Raw genomic sequence first — 20,478 nt, 5'->3', positions numbered from 1 at the left:
AGAAAAATGTGGATAGATATGGAAATGTTTTCTTCAGTATTTAAGAGGGGGGCTATAAGAAGAAGGGGACAAAGTCTTTAGTGAGGTCTGTCATGACAGGACAGGGGGAAAGGATTTATACTAAAAAAGTGGAGATTTAGACTAGATATAAGGAAAAAGTTTGTGTGATAAGGGTAGGGAAGCAATGACACAGGTTGCCCAGTAATGTGATGAATGCCCAGCTCCAGGAGGCACTCAAGATCAGGCTGGATGGGGCTCTGAGCACCCAATGAAGCTGTAAGTGTTCCTGTGCATTGTAGAGAAGTTAGACTAGAGGCAGAGCTTCACATCACATAGTCTGTGTTATCTATTGCTGTAGCACCTGAAAATCTATTGTGTTGTGTTTTCTTTCTCTACATAGATAATACATTAATTATGTAAATATTTGTATATTCATCTGCACAGGACCCATTTGAGAGAGAGAGAAGCATTACCATATTTCTTTTACAGATGGAGATTTGACCCATAAGAAGACTAAGTTGGTGCATTGGGCACACCTAATAGCAATACCTCAGTGCCTACTGAGACTGATCCTCCGCTGCCATCTGTCGCAAAGCAACAAAATGTAACAGAATACTGGTGGGAAAATTCAACCTCTACTGCCATTGCATGGATATACACCTTGCTCAAATCATGGCCAAACATAATAAAATAGGAGACATTACTTTCAGAGTAGCCCTCATATATCTTGGTCTCTGGATGTTTTCAGAATCCCACTAAGCAATGACTTGAGCAATTTGGTCTGAATTCAGTGCTCATCCTGCTTTGAGGAGAACACAGAAACAGATTTCGCAATTTTTAACCCAACCTGGACGACTCTGTAGTTCTGTCGATCTATATAAATTACTGACATTTCAATTAGTGCTTAAAAAAATGCTACTATAACATAACAATCAGTATCTGTATTTATAACTGCTTGTTGTCATTGTCAAATGAAAATGTGTTGAATTCTTCTTAAAATGAGCCATATAGAAAATACTTACACTAGATAAGGTTCACCAAAGTAATTAGATCTTTCAACCCTAATTTTCTTAGAGAGTTATTTTTTGTATTTATTTCAAAACAGCTGTCACTCTCCAAAATACAGTGGTATCTTCCTATAGTGCTTTAAATTAAAAATAATTTTAGAAATTACAAGAGGTGACTGTCCATTTAGTTTTATTTTAATTAACAACATGATCACATTCTAATAACTGGTCTTAAGGAATCATAAAAATGGATAAAATTGATTCTGAAGCTTCCCTATCCAACCTCACAGAATTACAGAAATATCCAAGAATATCAGAATATCCCCTGAAAAATATTTCAGGGGACTGTGATTTATTTATGGTTAAAAATTTCTGAGTAAAGAAATCCCCTTTGCAAGAAACAAGCTGCCAAAAGCCCAAAAAGTAGGTTGATTTGGCAGTGTAAAGCAATCCTGGACATACTACTTAAATTCATTTTGGGCTTTGGAAGCTTGCATCTTTCAATGTGTTTGAAGTAGATTCTTGGGAGAAAACTGAAATCGGTGTTGAGGGGAAACCTCATTTATTTTAGACTTGTATGGAGGTCTGAAATTAATGGAATATATATATATTTTTTTCTATCATTCTTTATAATGAGTACAGTTATTACATATTTCTGACTTTCACCACAAATCCTTTACAATTATGCTTACTTCGTATATATATTTCTTGTTATAGTGGTTAATTCTTAGAGGTCCACTGACCTGCAGAGACTGATTTGACCTTTGTAATAACTTAGCTTAATGCTAAATTTACATCACCACTACACACAAGAACATATCCCTTATGCACTACTTACAGCATCTTTAATTTAGTGTTCCTCCAAACCTACCATAATATGTAACATTATATTTTCTAAGTAGTGACTGGAGCTAGGTTATAAAATATATAGTATGGGTATTAAATTTCTGGTATGATAAGATATAAGCCATGCACACTATTTTAGTAACATTAGTGGTATGAAGATTTATATTTTCTACTACTAAAGAATTTTAAGTGCTATTACGACTGCTGAACAATTCTCTATAATGTTTGAAAGGTCATGGAGTACAGGAGTGGTTTCTGAATACTGGAGGAAAAACCAATGTCACACCAGACTTCAAAAAGGGCAAGAAGGAGGAGCTGAGCAACTACAAATCAGTCAACCTCACCTCAGTCCCTGGGAATGTGATGGAACAAGCAAGCAGAAGAAAAGAAGGTTATCAGGATCAGTCAACATGGATTCACCGAGTTAAAATGGGGTTTGACCAAGCTGGTTGCTGTCTATGATGTCATAATTACCTGTGTAGGAGAGCAGTGAATGTTGTGTACTGTGACTTCAGCAACACATTTGACGTGGTCTCCCATAACATATTTGCAGGTAAGCTTAGGAGGTGCTGGATAGATGAGTGGACAGTGAGGTGGATTGAAAACTGCACGATTGATATAGCTCAAGGCTGTGATCAGTGGCACAGTCTGGTAGTAGGTCTGTAAATAGAAGTGTTTTCCAGAGATTGGTACTGAGTCTAGTCTTGTTCAACATCTTCATCAGTTATCTGGATGAACTGATAGAGTGCACTCACATCAAGTTTGATGATGATAGAAAGCTGGGAGAAGTAGCTGACACACCAGAAGACTTGTATTATCATTCAGTGAGAACTGGACAGCCTGGAGAGTTGGGCAGAGAGGAATCTTTGGCAGATCAGAATAGGCCACACCTGGGGAGGAGGAATAACTTCATGCATCAGCACAGGTCTGGGGATGACCAATGGCAAACGAGCTCTGCAGAGAAGGACTTGGGTGTCCCAGTGGATGGCAAGACAACCATGAACCACCAATGTGCCCTTTGACCTGCCACTGCTCAAGGACTGGCTGGGTACCAGTCAGCACATGTTAAGAAGTTGCATTGCTAGCAGGACTTCAGTGGTTGAGCAGTTCTGTTATTATCAACCAGTGGGTGGTAAGTAACCAGACAGCATATGTATTTATACATATTCTGTTATCATCAGATCCTTGTTTCTGCTATCCTTAGTAAATCATTTTTATCTCAATCCACAACTTCTGTTTTGTTCCAATTCTCATCCCTCATCTCACCTGGTGAGGAGTGAACAAACAACTGTGCAGTGCTCAAATGCCTTCTGGGTTAAACAACAGCAGAGAGTGACAGAGCCCTGGAACAGGCTGCCCAGAGAGGGATGAGAGTCTCCTTCTCTAGGGATATTCAAAACCCACCTGGAGGTTTTCCAGGCAACCTACTGTAGGGAAACTACTTTAGAAGGGGGCTGGGTTTGATGATCCACAGAGGCCCATTCTAGTTCCTACAATTCTGAGTTTCTATGTTTCTAATATAAGAAAACAAAGTCAGTGTAAGCTCATAACAAACTGCACAAACACTCATATTAGTACAATTAATATAATATTTGAGATTTACAGTTAAAGTGTAAGGAGGATCCAATTTGTTTCTGGAAAAAAATTGTGTTGGGATCACAAACAGTAGCTAAGTTTAGAAATGTATTTTCTTGAATGCTTCTCAAGCCTTGATTTCGTCCTTATTTCATTAAGTCAAAAACTAATTCATTTTGGAATGAAGGACACAGGCATTGATAGTTGTGTTGTATTTTGTACTGCCTCAAAGACAAAGACTAGAGCCTCCAGAGATCTGATGTCCTGAGGAAACACTTCAAACAAATTATGTAATGTGTAACTGGAGAAGCCCTTCAGAACCAATATCAGAAATATATATATATATTTCTTTGTTTCTCTGTTTATCGCATTTCAGCTGAGTATACTAATTCCTGTTGATCCCTCTTAAGCACATCTGAATAAAATACAGAAGTTTATGAACAAGAAAAATATTTGCTACTGAAATAATATTCAGAAAAATAAAAGAATTAAAATACAAGCATAAGGATTTAAGTAAATATATATATATACTTACAGGAAAATATAGGTGCTTACTTTAGTGATTCTAAATATTTGCCTTGGTATTGGATAATTTCATATGTATTTTTTTTTCCCCAATACTGATTGTATTTCATTGACAGCCATGCTTCCCAAGTAAGCGTTCTGTGATAAAAATCCATTTTAAGCAGCACTTTAATCACTTTTACAGTGATTAAATTACAGCAGGCATTTATTTTTTTAGCTCCATCAACATCTATTTTGTAATTATGAAACTTGGTGGATAAGGAAGCCACTTAATAACAGAGAAACTTTTGATTTTTATGATTTTTTTTTTCCTCATTGCAATTATTACATCTGTTTTTCAAAATATTACAGCATGCAGGACTCAGTCATGCAGTTTCACACAGGTGATGGCAGTAATTACCAACCAAGCAACAATCCAATTTGAAAAAGCCTTCACTTTATCACATCACCCTTGATGCATCACATCACCCTCTATGAATTAACTATGTGAGCTATCCATAATGAATGATCCACAGGGAAAAATGATTAGCCATATCTGCAGTTGTTAGTTTATCAAGGTAAAACTCATCCCAGTGCCTTAGTGAAACATGTTTAGAGGCACAAATTCAGTGACCAAAGTGGATAGGTAAAAAAATCCCTATTTATGTCTTTTATTTTAAGAAAGTTCTTTGTTAAAGAAAGGCCATGAAGACAACTTCCTATAGCACAATCAAATGAGCATTGGAAAAGAGTGATCTCTTCTGGCACACACATGGACTGGTCAGACAGCTGATATTTGCAACAGATATAGGATCACACTAAACAGATGGCACACACACACACAAAAAAAAAAAAAAAAAACAAAAAAACACTTCTTTTTTTGCTCTATTTCCCAAAAGGGAATACAATTGACAAGTGATATACCATGACATATTGTCCCAGTCTGCTCTGCATCTAGCTGTAACATTTCATAATAATTTTTCCTTTAAATTACATGTTTCAAAGCAGTCTTGATCTCTAACATTCTTCCCTCTACTACTAAAGTTTCTTAGGTATTTGTCTTCTCATTACAGCATTTTAGTAATTTTGGCTGAATTTTCTTTTGCTGATATATCAGGTACCAGCAAATAATATATAGGCATGAGCATCCTTTTGCTGTCACTCATGACAGTTCATTTCATGTAAAGTAAGTAAAACATGAAACACAAATCTAAGCATCTGTTTACTTCTGAGTAAATTGTGCAACATACAATGTCTGCCACTAAATCTTCTTCATACAGTAACAGGAATTCATTAGAGTAAGATCCAAGTACCTTAATAGTCAAAGAAACCTGTGCTGCTATCACCTTCTGAATTTCCCTACCCAAGGTTATGGAGTACGATTTAGGATTCAGGATCACAGTAGAAAATATTTCTAATATTAACCAGCTATAATACAGATTCTTAAATGTATCCCAACATCACTTTTCAAAATACACTTGATCCTTTTATTTTTCTTCTTCAAAAAGTATCATGAAACTCCTATTTCTTCCTACAATCTAGCATTCCTGTACAATGAGATACTGAAGTTCATAACAGCCTATTGAACGCCCCAGTCTGCATTCACCCTCATTAGAATTTAATGTGTTTATTATTTACAGCTTATACTTGTCTTACTGCATTATGATATTATTAATTCATTCATCATGTAACAGCACTATGAATACATCAAAGTCCTGTGATACTGAATAATCTGCAATTATCAGTCCCTGAAGTGTTACATTTTTCCTCTTAGAAAAGCAGTGCATTACATTTTTCTTCTACTAAGATCCTTTAAGCCATTAGTTTGACAGAATAGCACTACAAATGACCATTATTATTTTTTTTTTTTCTATTTAAATCCCAGTTATCAATCTCTTATCTGAAAGTAAGCAGCTTTTCTATTTTCATTACAACTCTTTTTTTGGTGTTATGAAGTGCACAGGATGAGAAGTAAGTAAACAGGGTTTTGTTTGTAGGTTTGTTTTTCCTTAAAGTACTTCTGAAATGTCAATTAGGTTATTTGCTAAATTTCTATCTTTATCATTTCTGTGAAAGATTTTAGACTAAGACACTAGTCAGAGAATTTCAAGACACCATATACATGATGTACCATTTATTATTCTCTTTCTGGGGTGCTTTGCTTTGTTGATTATATTGTATTATGTTTTCACAATGAGAAATGGAGACTAAAACAATTTTTCCCCAGTTTGTTTGATTTTTGAATTTAGATTTTTTGAATAGTAGCTCATTATTGCATGTAGATATTTTAGGCACTTTATGTTCTTTGCAATCCTTACAGATTGTCTTGATATAAATATACTAACAATGCAAAACTAGAGAGAAAATTCTTCATCACTTAAAATGCAACAAATGGCAGTGAAACTGATGCAGTTTTATTATTCAGTAGCTAATATCTGCAGAAAATCTTGATTTAAACCAAGTAATTGAGACTGTAATCTTGGATTCATGATATTAAAGCAAAGTCAGAATAATTAAGAATAAATTTTAATGATTTTACAAATAATATGTATTGAAAGTCACCAAAGATATAACTAAGATGTGGCTGAAAAACATCAAAACAGCTATATAAACATCAAGTTCCAACTTGTTACTTTTGCTAATTTCTGGATATAGAAAATCTAAAATGCCTAATATTTAATAAAGGTATCTTGAGACAGAAAGTTAGCCACCGCATTCTTCTTCTACAAACAAACAATATAAAGTAGCACATCCATCCTCAGAAGACTGAGAAGAATAAATAATATCTGATCCATTTGATTACTTTCTATGATAAAAATGCCTGGATCTTTAGTTGAGGGGAGATCAGTAGATATAATTTCATTTTGCTTCAGAAAGGCTTTTGATCCATCCTCTCTACTTGCAGGACTTCTATTCTCTATTTGAGCAACCTGATTTGAATTCAGGGTTGACCCTGTTTTGAACAGGAGTTCAGTTTAGAGACCTTCTTTACTCCCTTCACAACTGAGCTATCCTGTGACTTTTAGACAATCTTTATGAGTGATGAGATCTAACTGTTGAATCAGCATTCTCTAATGCCTGTAGAGAATCACTATGATCTTTACCTAGGGGTCTACAATAAAGTGTCTAAAATTAGTTGTGCACCCTGGCAAACTGAGGTAGTACAGTTACCATTATCTGGATCCATTAAGCATGTATTAGTGTACATTATTTTTTTCTCTGGCTACTAGTGCCATTTCTTGTTTATAACAGATGAGAGTTGCTCTAGAATGCGATGAGTGCTTTGTAGATGGCTACATATGGACTGAGTAATACAATTTTACTTTCAGAACACTAATGCTACTTCCAGATCTGCTGCCATTCCAATCTCAAAGGTGGCCAATGATCACAATGGAATACTTTAATTTAGGGGAGATTTTTTTCCACTGATTTATTTTTATTTCAGTGTTGGAAGCACTAAGTGTTAAGTAATTTTAAACATAGATAAATTATAACTGATTACTATTGAAATAATTTACAATAATATATTGCACTCAAACACACAAGGAATAAGTTTTTAAGAATTTAAATTTAAATTATTTCATAACATGGGATAATCATATTAGATTAGGATTTGTTGTCACAAACACTGTTTGAATGCACGACAATTATCTTGTTACATGCACACTACAAAGTTTGTTGAGGCTTCAAGTAGGAATCCTTGTGCTGTGTCATTGTGTCTCATCATAAATAATCCTCATTAAAAGTATATAAATAATCGTGCCTTGCAGTGATAACAAAAGACCCAGACAGTTTTACATTCTATTTAAAATCTCACTACATAGAAACCTACATCCAACTGGATGCTCAGCATATAAATGAAACATATTAAATGGGTGCTTTTTACTTTGCAGCCATTTCTAACTCTGATATCTGCTTTCAAATCATTCCTCACAATATTGAATTGATAAGTCATGAAAATTCCTGGTCACTTAACTGCATGAAAGGCAATGGTATCTGAGGAAAAGGATTTAGGCTTGGGAGATTTGAACTCTATTAATCTCAGACAAGTAATTTCATTTTTGTTTTCCCTCCGGTCCTCCTCCTCTCTCTCATTACTTAATGAGAAATTGGGACTCCAAATCCAAAGGACCTCTTTAACACAATATAACATTCTCCTAAATTATTACTTCATACAAAACAGAATGCTGAGTGGGAAAAATAAAAATAAAAATAAAAAGGAGGAAAAGTAAACTAATTAGGTCAACTATTAAATCTTACACAGGTTTAAACCTTACCTTGGAGATTCAGATGTAATGATCAATTGTAGAACACATTAGATAACAGAGAGCATAGTTCTCTGTACCTCAGAGCTCCTAACCACAGCTTCATTTTAAATGCTCCTTGTATTCTCTTCTTAAAATAATGTTAAATTCCCATCTCAGAATAAATATTTACACAGAGTTTACCTGTCCTTTCATATAATTTTATTGGACTAGATTCTTGTTTATAAATCCAGAAATATCATTTACATTTGCATTTTATATTTTTACAAAATATAAATAAGGCATTTATAAAACACACTGGGCACTATTCATGTGTCAGACTGGAATGGATTCTGCAGATGATCTTAGTTATTTAGGTTGGCATTAAGCCAGATATATTTTCTGATTTCATAATATACAGCGAGACAAGTCTTGTCTCTAAAAATCCTATCAAACAGGATCTTACAGGTAACCCAGTAAAGCAAAAAGTGTTGATTATTTGATACCATCTCCAAGGCAGAGAAGGTCCTGCTCAAGAATATTTAACTCAAATGGCAAGCTAGCAATATCAGTCTTTAGTTCTTCATAATAATTCTAGTCAAGAAAGCCAAGAATGAAATAGATAGCTGTCACAAAAACAGCTGTGAAGTATTAGTCAATCATCAGTTATCCAAATGAGGTTTATACCTACACATTGACTATCATTGATTCTTTACAAAAACATAAATAAAGTGCACTGGACAACCTTGGTATCATCTCCAAAGTGTATTATTCCAGCTTGCACCGTAAATAGAAAGTCACTGTGTCCTGTTTATGAGTAGTTTCAAACAGTTAAAGTAATCAGACTCATTCTGTTTACATCTGAGGTGTTAGTCAGGAAGGAGACAACACCTGAAAATAATTCTTATCAGAAGTAGAATGAATTGCCCTGTGGAGGTGCTTTTTAACCTCACTGGTTAAAAGAAGAGCATTTCCTCACTTCAGATTTCTATGTTAGTCAGGAAGAAAGTAGGGTTAGCTCATAAAACAGCCATTTTATTTTATTTTATTTTATTTTATTTTATTTTATTTTATTTTATTTTATTTATAGTTAAAAAACTGCTATAAGTAGAACAAGTATAAGGCAGCACTACAACAACTAATGGAATAATAGTTGAAATGGTTAGAGAAAAATACATATCTACTTGCCAAAGTATTCCATTAAAAGTCTTTATGTACAGCTATAATAAATTCATGACAGAGGGATGAGAGCCTTGATCTGGCCCTTTATCTAATTATTTAACAGTGCATGCATCACCATCATAAAATATAATGTATCAACGGACATTCTGCAAATGGACCACGTGCACATCATGCTCCACCACACACCTTCTTCCCATGCAAACGAAGTCTTTTCCCCAACATAATGGGGTGATTTCCACCATTCTGCCAACTGAGAGTAGCCTTTGTTTTGAGATCTCAGATCATGGTGGACATTACACAGTGCTTGTCTTTTTTAACTGGAATTACAAAATTTACAAAGTCCAGTTCAACAGGAAGTGTCTTTGATGAGGTTGTAGAACTGATATGTTATACTGCCATAGACTTCTCTAAATTCAGCTGAATTTTATCCAGGTTGAGAGACATCTCTGACATATACACTTGGACACGTCTTAGATCTTAGGGGTTCAACTAGATAGCAAAATGCTGAATATACATAGGAACACTCAGCTTAACATTATCAAGTCAACTTATTTTGGTTCTGGCAACATTTTCTATTCCTCTTTGAAGCCTTTTGTATGCTGTTTTCCAGAGGAATAAGCCCTAGCATAAAAGCACCACAGCTGCACTGTGAGAGACCCAGAATCAGATTGAATCACAGAATCTCTGAAGTAGAGGCAAACACAGTCCATGCAAGAGAAAGGCAAAAAACAAGCCAATTAATACTACATTATTTGATGCTTTATTTGATTTTTGATCAGCAGTGCAATTTCCCAAAAATGAACTGTGACATTTCCTACAGCTGCTTCCTCAGCATATAAAAAAGGAATCAGGTAGCTTGGGAGTGCCATAAGGGAAAATGTTTGCATTCTCTAGGTCTGTAAACAGTGCAAGAAGAAAAAATATAATAACCAATTCAAATATGTGATGAAGTTCAATTATATTGATTCTCTTTCAGCAAAACAGAAAGAACATTGCATTCCAAAATGCATGGCAAGCAACCATTCTTGTTATCATTTGATAATTTGAAATAAACATTATCCATTCTCAATATGAGTTCAAGATTGCAATCTTGTGTTGAACAGATGTTGAACTTAATAGAAAAATGGGTTAAAAATGGCATCTTTCTGATGGCATTTCACGTTTATGTTTTAATAGAGCCACCTGTGTTCCCTTCCTTTAAACAGCAGTTTATTTTTTAACATGTATATAATTTTATTCCTTTGATTTGGTTGACTTGCTTAGTCGATCTTTTCACTAGAAAAAGAGCTCTAAACACACCAATGAAACAATGGAAAGCTAATAACAGTGCTCCCCAGTTGAGGCAATTTTATAGAAGTGGATCTATGTTTTTTATAGCGCATTACATATATTTTGTTTCTGTCATTCACTTGGAGTATATTTTTCACAGCAAAACCTCATAATGTTTTATGCAAATATTCTGTCAGAGATCAATAAGCAAGCTGTTTTGATGGTTTCTCTTTATATAACATATTCAGACTATTTGAATCAACATTTTGTGATGACAGTGATAAAGGATGCCTTGTGCTTTAAGTGCAAGAGCAGCTCAAAATAATTGCATTTGTACTGTATGGCAAGATATTATACTGTATATTAAATTGGAGAAATACCTGTTTAGTGTCTCATTTACATTGATAATTATTTTACTAGTTTTTTGTTTGTTTTGGGTTTTTTTAATTGTTTCTTCAAAATATTAAGATAACTACTTGATGGCTTATATGTTACTTTTCAATGTATCAAAAGTTAACAAAAATCATTAAAACAGTAGAGTTATATATGTAAACATAAACATAGTTACCAGAGATAATAGTGACTGCTTCAATATAATAAATACATTTCAACTCAGCAAATTCTTAATTTTAAAACAATTATCAAACCACTACTACTGAAGCTGACTGAAAGCTTTCTTTTGAACTACATGAAAGACAACCTGACAAACATTTCGACACAACATTATTTCTAAACGCACACAGATACTGCATATGTATCATAACACTGACACCACATACACTTCTGCCAAGACAGTTTATGAGTTTTAGGAATGACGGATAAACGACACTGCTGAGAGTTCTGCAGCAACATTTCCAACATGTTCAGAGATGTGTACAATTTACCTGAGTCCAAGTGCATTGCAAATGAAGAAGATGAAGACAAACCGTTTTGCTCAAGTGTGGATAACAATTTGCAAAGGCAAACATTTGCTTCTGAATCCACAATTGCACGTTATGCAGGTATTAAATTGGATTTATGTTAGAAGTAAATTGGATGTTAAGGTAGTATAAAAGAAACAATTTAATAAAAACATTCAAAACAAGTTGAAAGTATTGAATTAAAATGATTTAAACCAAAATGACTTACCAATCCATCAGTAATATTTTAAGGCCAGTTTTCTTAACAGCAGCTGGAGCCTGGGGAAAGAAGAGAGATTTGTCTCATTTCCTCTTGCAGGAAAATAGTGGTCAGAAAAGGATTCTTGTGTATCAGATGCCTCAGGCCAGTGAAGTTGCCTCAAGCACATCAGTGCATATACCCTTGTAGTTGAGATGACACAGATGTACAACAGAAAGGCATGCAGTCACAGGTATTAATGCAGATAATCAGGTTTTTGGTTTTATATAATCCTTTCAAAAGTTATATTTAATATAAATTAACTGTTTCACAAATTGTTATTAAACCATCAAAGTACACAAAATTAGATTTCTTAAATTTCTAAGGCAAATTATGGTAGTTAAGCAGTTTTCTATGACCATAGGATACATGGGTAGGTCAGGCATTCCAAATTAATTTCTGCTCTTTGGCAAGTCCTTGATTGTACATAACTTCTGCTTTTATCAGAGAAATTCAACCGAATGCATTAAACACAGTTACAATCTTATAGTGAAAAAGATTGCTACCATTAAGACCACCTGAATATGTCCCTTGATGCTGTACGCTGAAACACAATTCCATGTAAAGATTGAAATCTGTATACATAGAACCACAGAATGGTTTGGGTTGAAAGGGACCTCAGATGTAATCTATTTCCAACCCCTGTGTTGTGGACAAGGAAGGCATACATACTTGCATGTTGATTCATATATAAATTCATTTATGTATGTAGAGTTGTTTGTTTATACATATTTATGCTTTATATACATTGGTCAAAATGAAGCATTACCCTGAAAAGAAAAATTTTAAAAGTATAATTTCTGATTTAAATTGAATGATTTGAGAGTTTATTGAAAGCAGACCAGAACAGAAATATTTCAACTCAGAATACAACTACAAAATTTTAATCAACTCAGGCATGGTAAATTTTGCAATAAAATTGTCACTGACTTTAACAAATTAAGACTCAAGCCCTGGTTTTAGAAACAAAAAGTACCTTTTTAAACAATAGGTATGTAAGAGAAAAAAAAACAAAAAACAAAAACAAAAAACCCACAAACACAATAAAACAAACAAATAAAAAACCCACAAACATCTCATTTGCTCAGGGTAGATGCTTTTCATAATCAAGGATTCAAGATATTTTAGCAAATGATATGCTATATCAAGTGATCACAAAACAGAAAAGCTGCATATTTAGCCCTCCTTTGAAATGTGGCTTCTTTGCTCATAACTAAATTCTAGCTTATTGTAGCAGAGTGAAAAATTCCTGCCTCATAAGATATATGCATAATTACTGAGTCTAATCTCATAGTCCCATCTCCATAGACATCATCCAGCTCTCCACAAAGCTGTTGTGATTCTGGTAATTTATTCTTTATTAGAAAATAGATTACATTAATAAAAGTAAAATTCAGAGCAATTGGTGGGAATAAGAGCATTAGACAAGTTGCACAGAGAGAAACAAGATGTCTCTTTACTCAGATGTTCTTCTATTCAGAAACTGATTGCCTTAACAGAAGTTAATATGTCACATAAGAAATCACAGCTGAAGTCAACATGTCAGGGCTAAATCACAGCTGAAGTCAACATGTCAATGCAAAAGTCAACACTAAAATATTTAAGTTAATTAGAAACAAAATTTATGAGGCCAATGAAAATTCTAAATATTATCAGGGTAAAAACATTGTTTAATGCAATATTAAATAAGATTTTTCAAACTCATTATTTCTGAATATAAAGATGACTAAATAAGACAAAATGTTCTGTAGGGCTGGGGAGGGAAGGCAGCTGTCTCTAAAAGCATTATAGAAATTTAAATGGAGTCAACAGTAAAATATACCTCTCCACAAAATATATTCTCTACTCTGTTTTCCTTTAATACCACTCACTGCATCAGACCTGTAGTCTGTATTGAAAGATAGAATATGTCTTATCTGAAGACATCCCACTCAATCTCCTTCACAAGCAGATAATGACAGAAAACATCCCTAACAGCATTAATGAGTCACAAATACTGATGTTTATTATGGGATTCTACTCCAACACCCTTTTATGCTTTTATGGTTCAGAACTTTAATGAATTAGATTGTATTTCTAGTAGGAGGCTCTATGGTGTAAAAACATCAAATAAATACTTACTTCAATTGCGTGTTTTCATGATTTTCACAAATTCTTTCCTTCAAAGAAGATGATCACATCATAAAATCAGATAAATTTGTGTAAAACAAAACATTTTTTTCCAGTTATTGACTAGTCTAAGAGCTGAATTTTGATCTACTGATATTAGTAATGGCTAATTCTAATGAAGATCTAATGAAGAAATGCTAAATTTGAGGACATCCGTCTTGAAGGTTTTTATGATCCAAAATGTTTTATTCCTACCATGCTTTCAAAGTCTACTCTGAGACTGTATGAGGTGGAAGCAGATACGTGTCATTATTTGGCTGAATTACCCCACAACTCACACTGAACAATTCAGTAAGAGCAGCATCAAATGGAAGAGCAAACCATCTAATAATAAAATGGAACTGAATTGGAGACATGAAAGCCAGAATGAGAGAACTTACACAATAAATAAAGAAAGAAAGAAAAAATGAATACTATTGATGTATGCTGTGGGAAATTTCCCAAAAGGCAGTTGACCGTCTACATGGAATTTACAAAAGCAGGGCAGAAAATAATAATAAAAGATTTTATGCAGTCCTGATCACCATGAAGTGTTCTAACTTTCTAAATTTCTCTCAGAAATTTTTTATCTATTATGAACAAAATTAAGGCTTAGATACAGACACAGGTAGCTTTGACTGGAATAAACAACTCTACTGTGAGATCATGAGGAATTTGCTTTCAGATGAGTAACTGATAAGTTCATAGAAAGGGTTGTTTATGAAGTACCTCTTGGTTATTATTATGACTCAATTTATACTTAGAAAACAAGATACAAATGTCTACATTTTGTGATTAAAATTGACCTGTCATTACTTACTGTTAACTTGACTATTTAAATCTGTTTTTCCAACGTACTACAAAAACTACCAAACATACAAGTCAAATGTTTTCTTTTATTATAATCTGCAAAAAGAGTAAATATTGGGGTTTCTCAAAGAGTCATGAAGATTACGTTCTACTTAAAAAAATCACAATTGCTTGTATAGTCCCTGTTAAAGTAAAAAAAAAAAACATTTAGGATTGTTTTATATATTAATTACACACAAGTGAAGAAAATAAAACATTAGCCTAATTAAATAGACGTTCTGAAGAATGTCCAGACAGTAGAAGTTGCATTTGACCCAGGGAACTACATAGAATCACAGAATCATCAAGGTTGGAAGAGACCTCCAAGATCATCCAGTTCAGCCGCCTCCGTACCAGCAATATTTCCCACCAAACCATGTCCCTCAGTACAATATCTAAATGTTACTTGAACACCTCATATCACAGAATCACAGAATGGCCTGGGTTGGAAGGGACCTCAAGGATCATGAAGTTCCAACCCACCTGCCTGGCCATCAAACCTCCTAGTTTACTAGATCAGGTTGCCCAAGGCCCCTTTCAGCCTGGCCTTGAACACTTCCAGGGACAACACCTCCATCCACAAGCTCCCTAGGCAGCCTGTGCCAGGACCTCACCACTTTCCTAGTAAAGAACTTCCACCTGACATCCAACCTAAATCTTCCCTCTGTGAACTAAAAACAATTTCCCCTTGTCCTGCTAGATCCCTAGATAAGTTTGTAGGCAACACAAAACTCGGAGGATTGGTTGATGCAGCAGAATATCATACTACCATCTAGAAGAACCTCAAAAAACTGGAGGGGTGGGCAGACAGGAACATGGGGAAGTGCAGATTCCTGCACCTGGGGAGGAACAGCATCAGCACCAGCTCAGACAGGAGCCGCCTGCCTGGTAAGCAGCTATGCAGAAAAGAACCGGAGGGGTTCTTGTAACATGAATCTGCAACATGCTCTTGCCAGAAAGACCCATTGTAATAACAGGGAAAGAGCAAACTGACTAAACACGCTTAAGATTAATAAACCACAAAAGTCATTTTCAGCTAATCTGCCCTGCGCAAGAAAGTCTGTTGGAAAAGCTGAAGTATGACACCCTCCCAACACTGTGTTCTGGCTGTGCACAAATGCTAGTTCTGCTTCAAAAGCAGTTTTCCTGTATTAGCAACATTAGGTTAATTAGCCACACACAGGAAACATTTAAAATGACAAATAATTTTATTGTTATAATATGCTGCATTCCAGATTGCTCATACAGTCTCAAATCAGTCTTCTGAGGCATATATATTACAAAAATTCTTAATTAAAATACCTGAAACTCATTCAATTCACAGAATAAACAAGGGCAAGGAAGTGTAATTACTATTATAGAGGCAGTTTCTTTCTGCATTAATTGAATGTTGATGATTCAGATCACTCAGTCCTCAAACATATTTCTATGCAGAGAGAAGACCACATTATCTGATTCTCTGATTATTCTGAAATACCACAAAAACTTGTTGATATGTGGGAATTTCAGTTGCTTCTTAAACTGAGTAATCCAAAGACCATTGCCTTACATTTCTGGAAGATCATAATGCTAGGATTAATTTAACCAACCTTAAGTCATCTGAAAATTGGGCTCTAGGCAACCTGATCAACAACCCTATTTACTGCATGTGGCTTGGAACTAGATGACCTTTGAGGTTTCTTTCAACCCAAGTCATTCCATGATTTTATAAACCAGTCTTCTAATTAGTCTTCATCAACAGAGAAGAGACACAGCCTCTTTCAGTGAACACTTCCCCCAGTCTTGGTAAGTAGATGACTAAAATAAATTAGACATTATCTGAACATTCCTGTCTTGATCAACTGACCCTAATGACTACCTGTAACCTCTAAGATTCATATGGTTAATAAGATACTTTCCTTGTATGCGATACTATGTGTTCAAAAGAGAACATTAAGTGGTCCTATGAAAATTGCCAGCATTTTCATAAGGATGTTGCAATTGATACGCTCATAAAAGCATTCAGGGAAAGTGAGAAAGTCCCGGTTCATTTGTCTGCAAAGAACATAGCTATTCCACTATAATGATTATTTGCTGTTAAAATTAAGACTGAATAATCATCTCCACTGAACAGAATATATAATTATTACTAATCAGACAGTCAGTGATCCTGATATAAGCCTATTGTAGGCTCTGCATGCTACAGAAGCATACATATGTAGAATTAAAATGCAAATGATTCAATCCATAATAAACAAAAGGAGAATTTCTGAATATACTCCAAATATACATAAGTAATTGGTAGCCTGTTACTAGGTAATTAGGAATTTATGATAAATTCTTTAATAACATTTAGGTTTCAGAGGGAAAAATATCAAGATAGAAATTTTACTGAAACATTAATCAATTTCCAAAAACATAAGTCAAAAAAACATGTGGATTATATCAGGCTACCCTCAATAACAGCAGTTCTATGCTTCTTCATGGGACTGGAGTTGGTAGAAGGGTCTGTGCCACCACCCAGTAGCCATTAGGACAGACCAGTTCTGCAATAGCATGAAGCTTTCAACATTTCTCCAAACTCAAATAGGTAGTGCTTCTCTAGCTTCAGAGTGGCTGTTCCTTTGACATAACTGCACATAAGAAAAGCCAAAGTTTGAAATTCATATACTGGCAGTAACAACTTAAGGCATTAACACCGGAACTTTGCATTAAGCCAACACTTGCAAGTGGAAGTTATGCAGTTGTGCCTAAAGCCAGGTATTGCACTGAATGTGCAATGTGGCAGTACTGGTTTTTCAATGCTTTATTTAGCATATTAAAAGTTTTTACATTATTCATATAATCAACAACACATCTTGTTTTCCAAATCAAAACATTGACCTGGAAACTTCCCAGCTCAAAAGGCATAAAAAAAGGAAGAAACTGAGCTAGATGGAAGAAGGGAAAAGAGTCTTTAGCAAGATCGAGGGTGACTGAACAAGTGAAGATGGCTTCAAGCTCAAGGAACATAGTTTTAAGTTAGATATAAGGAAAAAATATTTTAAAGTGAGGGTGGTGAGGTGTTGTAACAAGTTACCTAGTGTTGTGGTTGATGCCCTGTCCATGGAGACATTCAAGGTGAGTTTGGATCAGGCCATGGGCAATCTGATCTTTTAAACAGATATTTTTGCTGTTCTACTTTCACTTTTATTTTTATTTTTGATACTGCAGAATATGTGTCTAATTTGTGTTTTTTGCTTCTTGCACAAACCTCCTTGGGGATTGTCATGTCCTTGTTTTCTAAAGGAGGGTAACTCACCACAGGGATGCAAAGATCCCAATTTTGCCTCACCCTGAAAATCCTCCTGCACTCTCTGGAGACCTACTGGATTGAGGATATTGTAAGAAGTAGAAAATAATTGGTTTCTTTTGATTTTCTCTTTATGAAATATACGTATCTATCTTCTTCATTCTGTAAGACGATTATTTATTGTTAATGGCCTAAGCATCTTTCCCTTCATTATCATTATGGTAGCTAGAGTTTTTTTGCTGAAATGTTCATGCATAACCGGTTTACAGATGGAAGATAAGGAAAAAAAAAATAAAAAAATCTTACTCTAAATATTTTACCATCTTCTGAAAGAGAGAAAGGAAGAAATGGGAGGGATGAGGAGGCATGTTTCAACTGCAGATTCACTATAACACATGAAGACATAAGCTTGTTTTAAATACACTTTCTCAGGTACCGGAGCAGTCTGGCCACAGGCACCCAAAGGAGGCCATGGGATAATTTTCTCTGTTAAGAAGCAAAGCAAATTAGTCTATATAAAGTTCACTGCTTCCTTGGTTAAACTGTTTCCAGTGAGCTGGGGACAGTTATGAATGTGCAGTACTGCACTGCTGGCAGTGTTTGGTTCTAACAAACTTGGTATAAATCACATTTATACTTGCAGAGCTGAAGGCAAAACCTAATGGAATAATGTGCAAGGAAAGGAATCCTGAATTCCATCAAACTGCAGGGATCTGGAGAGTAAATGATATCAGTCTGTTAAAGAAATTCCTTCATTGTAATGGACTGACCATGAAGCAAACCTTATGCAGTTTCCCATATTGCAGCATCTAAGCCAAGACAGTGAGTACTTTCAGAAAGAAAAGCACAGGTGTATTGTGAATTTATGATAAAGGTATCCATCTGCCAAACAGATGTTTCCAGCAATAAAGGCTACAGGAAATGCCAAGTAGGTTTTGCTGGTCTTTAGTGTTGCTGTAACAAGAACTAATTGAAGGAGCATTTAGACAGCTCCAGGACCACTCCTTGAATGGGTCTTTGGGCAGCTCTAGGATATCTCTGAGCTTTTGACTTCTCTTTAGCTGTAAATGGTAAGCCTTTACTATGTCTCTGGATCTTAAGTTATTATTTATTGAATAAAAAATAAATAAATGTATTTTCTATTTCAAAGTCAAAGTCACTTATGTGTGCTTAAAATGAAAACTGTGAGACTTGTTCAACATCACTGATTAGTTGTCCTCTTGCAGAAAACGATCTCAATTTTGTCAACATAAAGGCATAATTATCATTTTCAGATCTTGTTTAAACAATAAATGACTGTAATGAAGTATTCACAAATTTTCAGGGTTAAAGACAAGACTGCCATCAAAACTGTATGGAGCTCCATAGCTAGTATTTAGCTCAATATTTATATCTGAAAGACTCCCATTATTGATTTAAAAACAGTGATGCTGAGATAAAATATCACTTATTTCTAATTCCGCCTTATTAGTTTCTTCGACCCACAATTTTCTTTTGTGCTTCTTTACTGGATTACATTGTCGAGAGAGAACAAATTTGGTAAGAGTAGAATAAGAAAACTTACTGTCTCCAGTTTCACAACCATACCAAAATTGAAACTACAGAAAAGTTGATAATTTTCCTATCTAATAAAAAGTATTTTTATGCTGGTTTTGTTGTTGTTGTTGTTGTTGTTTTTCAGAGCTGCACAAAATTTCTCATTTATAATTTCACATGTGAGAATATGAAAGCTGCTGATAGCAATGGTTCCTATAGAAAAGCAATGCAAAGGAGAATTCTTATGAGATTCCTGAAGCATTACAAGCAGAAAGAGTGGGAAAGCTTTCTTATCTCTTTGTATTCACTATCATTCACATTTAGGAAAACAAACAAACAAATAAACAAACAAACAAACCATTAAAAATTCTGTAAAGTCAATAGCTTATATTCTGGTGCTACTGATGTATTTAATTATTGATTATTCACAGTATTCATGCTTAGAGACAGTTTTTGAGAACAGCACGCACTGTGTTTCATTCTCTGTCTTAGCAAGAATAGGTGAAGAAGGAGTTAACAGACTCACTCATTTTCATTCTGAACAGAGTAAATTACCTTGTATTACTATCATACGACCCCATGGCTGTCTGGTTTGAGCACTTTTCGAGTTCCAGTTAAGTTTATCTTCCGAATGCTGAATCAATAAGGATGTCCACAATGTAATGGAGAGCACAAGAATGAGAGAGGGGAAAAATAAAGTCTGAATAAGCAGCTACTTGATAATGTATGACTTTTTGGAAAGATTTTATAGTGACCTTAAAAAGAATATTTTGCAGAGCAGTTCCAGAGTATTAGCTATTAATGCATGTATTGCACTCACAGGATGAAAAACATAACTTTTTCATTTTCTTCTCATTATATTCCTTGTTAAATACTTGCAGTAGTATTA

General features: G+C 34.6%; 1 protein-coding gene across 2 annotated transcripts in view; it reads right to left on the bottom strand.

The window, feature by feature from the left end:
* The window catches only part of TENM4 (teneurin transmembrane protein 4), a 1,507,827-nt gene that overhangs the window by 1,318,796 nt on the left and 168,553 nt on the right, over nucleotides 1–20,478 (bottom strand). For both annotated transcript variants that reach the window (XM_085509480.1, XM_032442260.2), the window contains exon 2: nucleotides 11,756–11,805. The gene's annotated coding sequence lies outside the window, so the exon portion shown is untranslated. The remainder of the gene's footprint in view (nucleotides 1–11,755; nucleotides 11,806–20,478) is intronic.

The sequence above is a fragment of the Coturnix japonica genome, chromosome 1 (assembly GCF_054131305.1).
Source record: "Coturnix japonica strain WE chromosome 1, WE-NBRP24, whole genome shotgun sequence".
NCBI classification, from domain to species: domain Eukaryota; kingdom Metazoa; phylum Chordata; class Aves; order Galliformes; family Phasianidae; genus Coturnix; species Coturnix japonica.
Note: the sequence above shows the minus strand (reverse complement) of the source record. Positions and strands in the feature narration are given on the sequence as shown.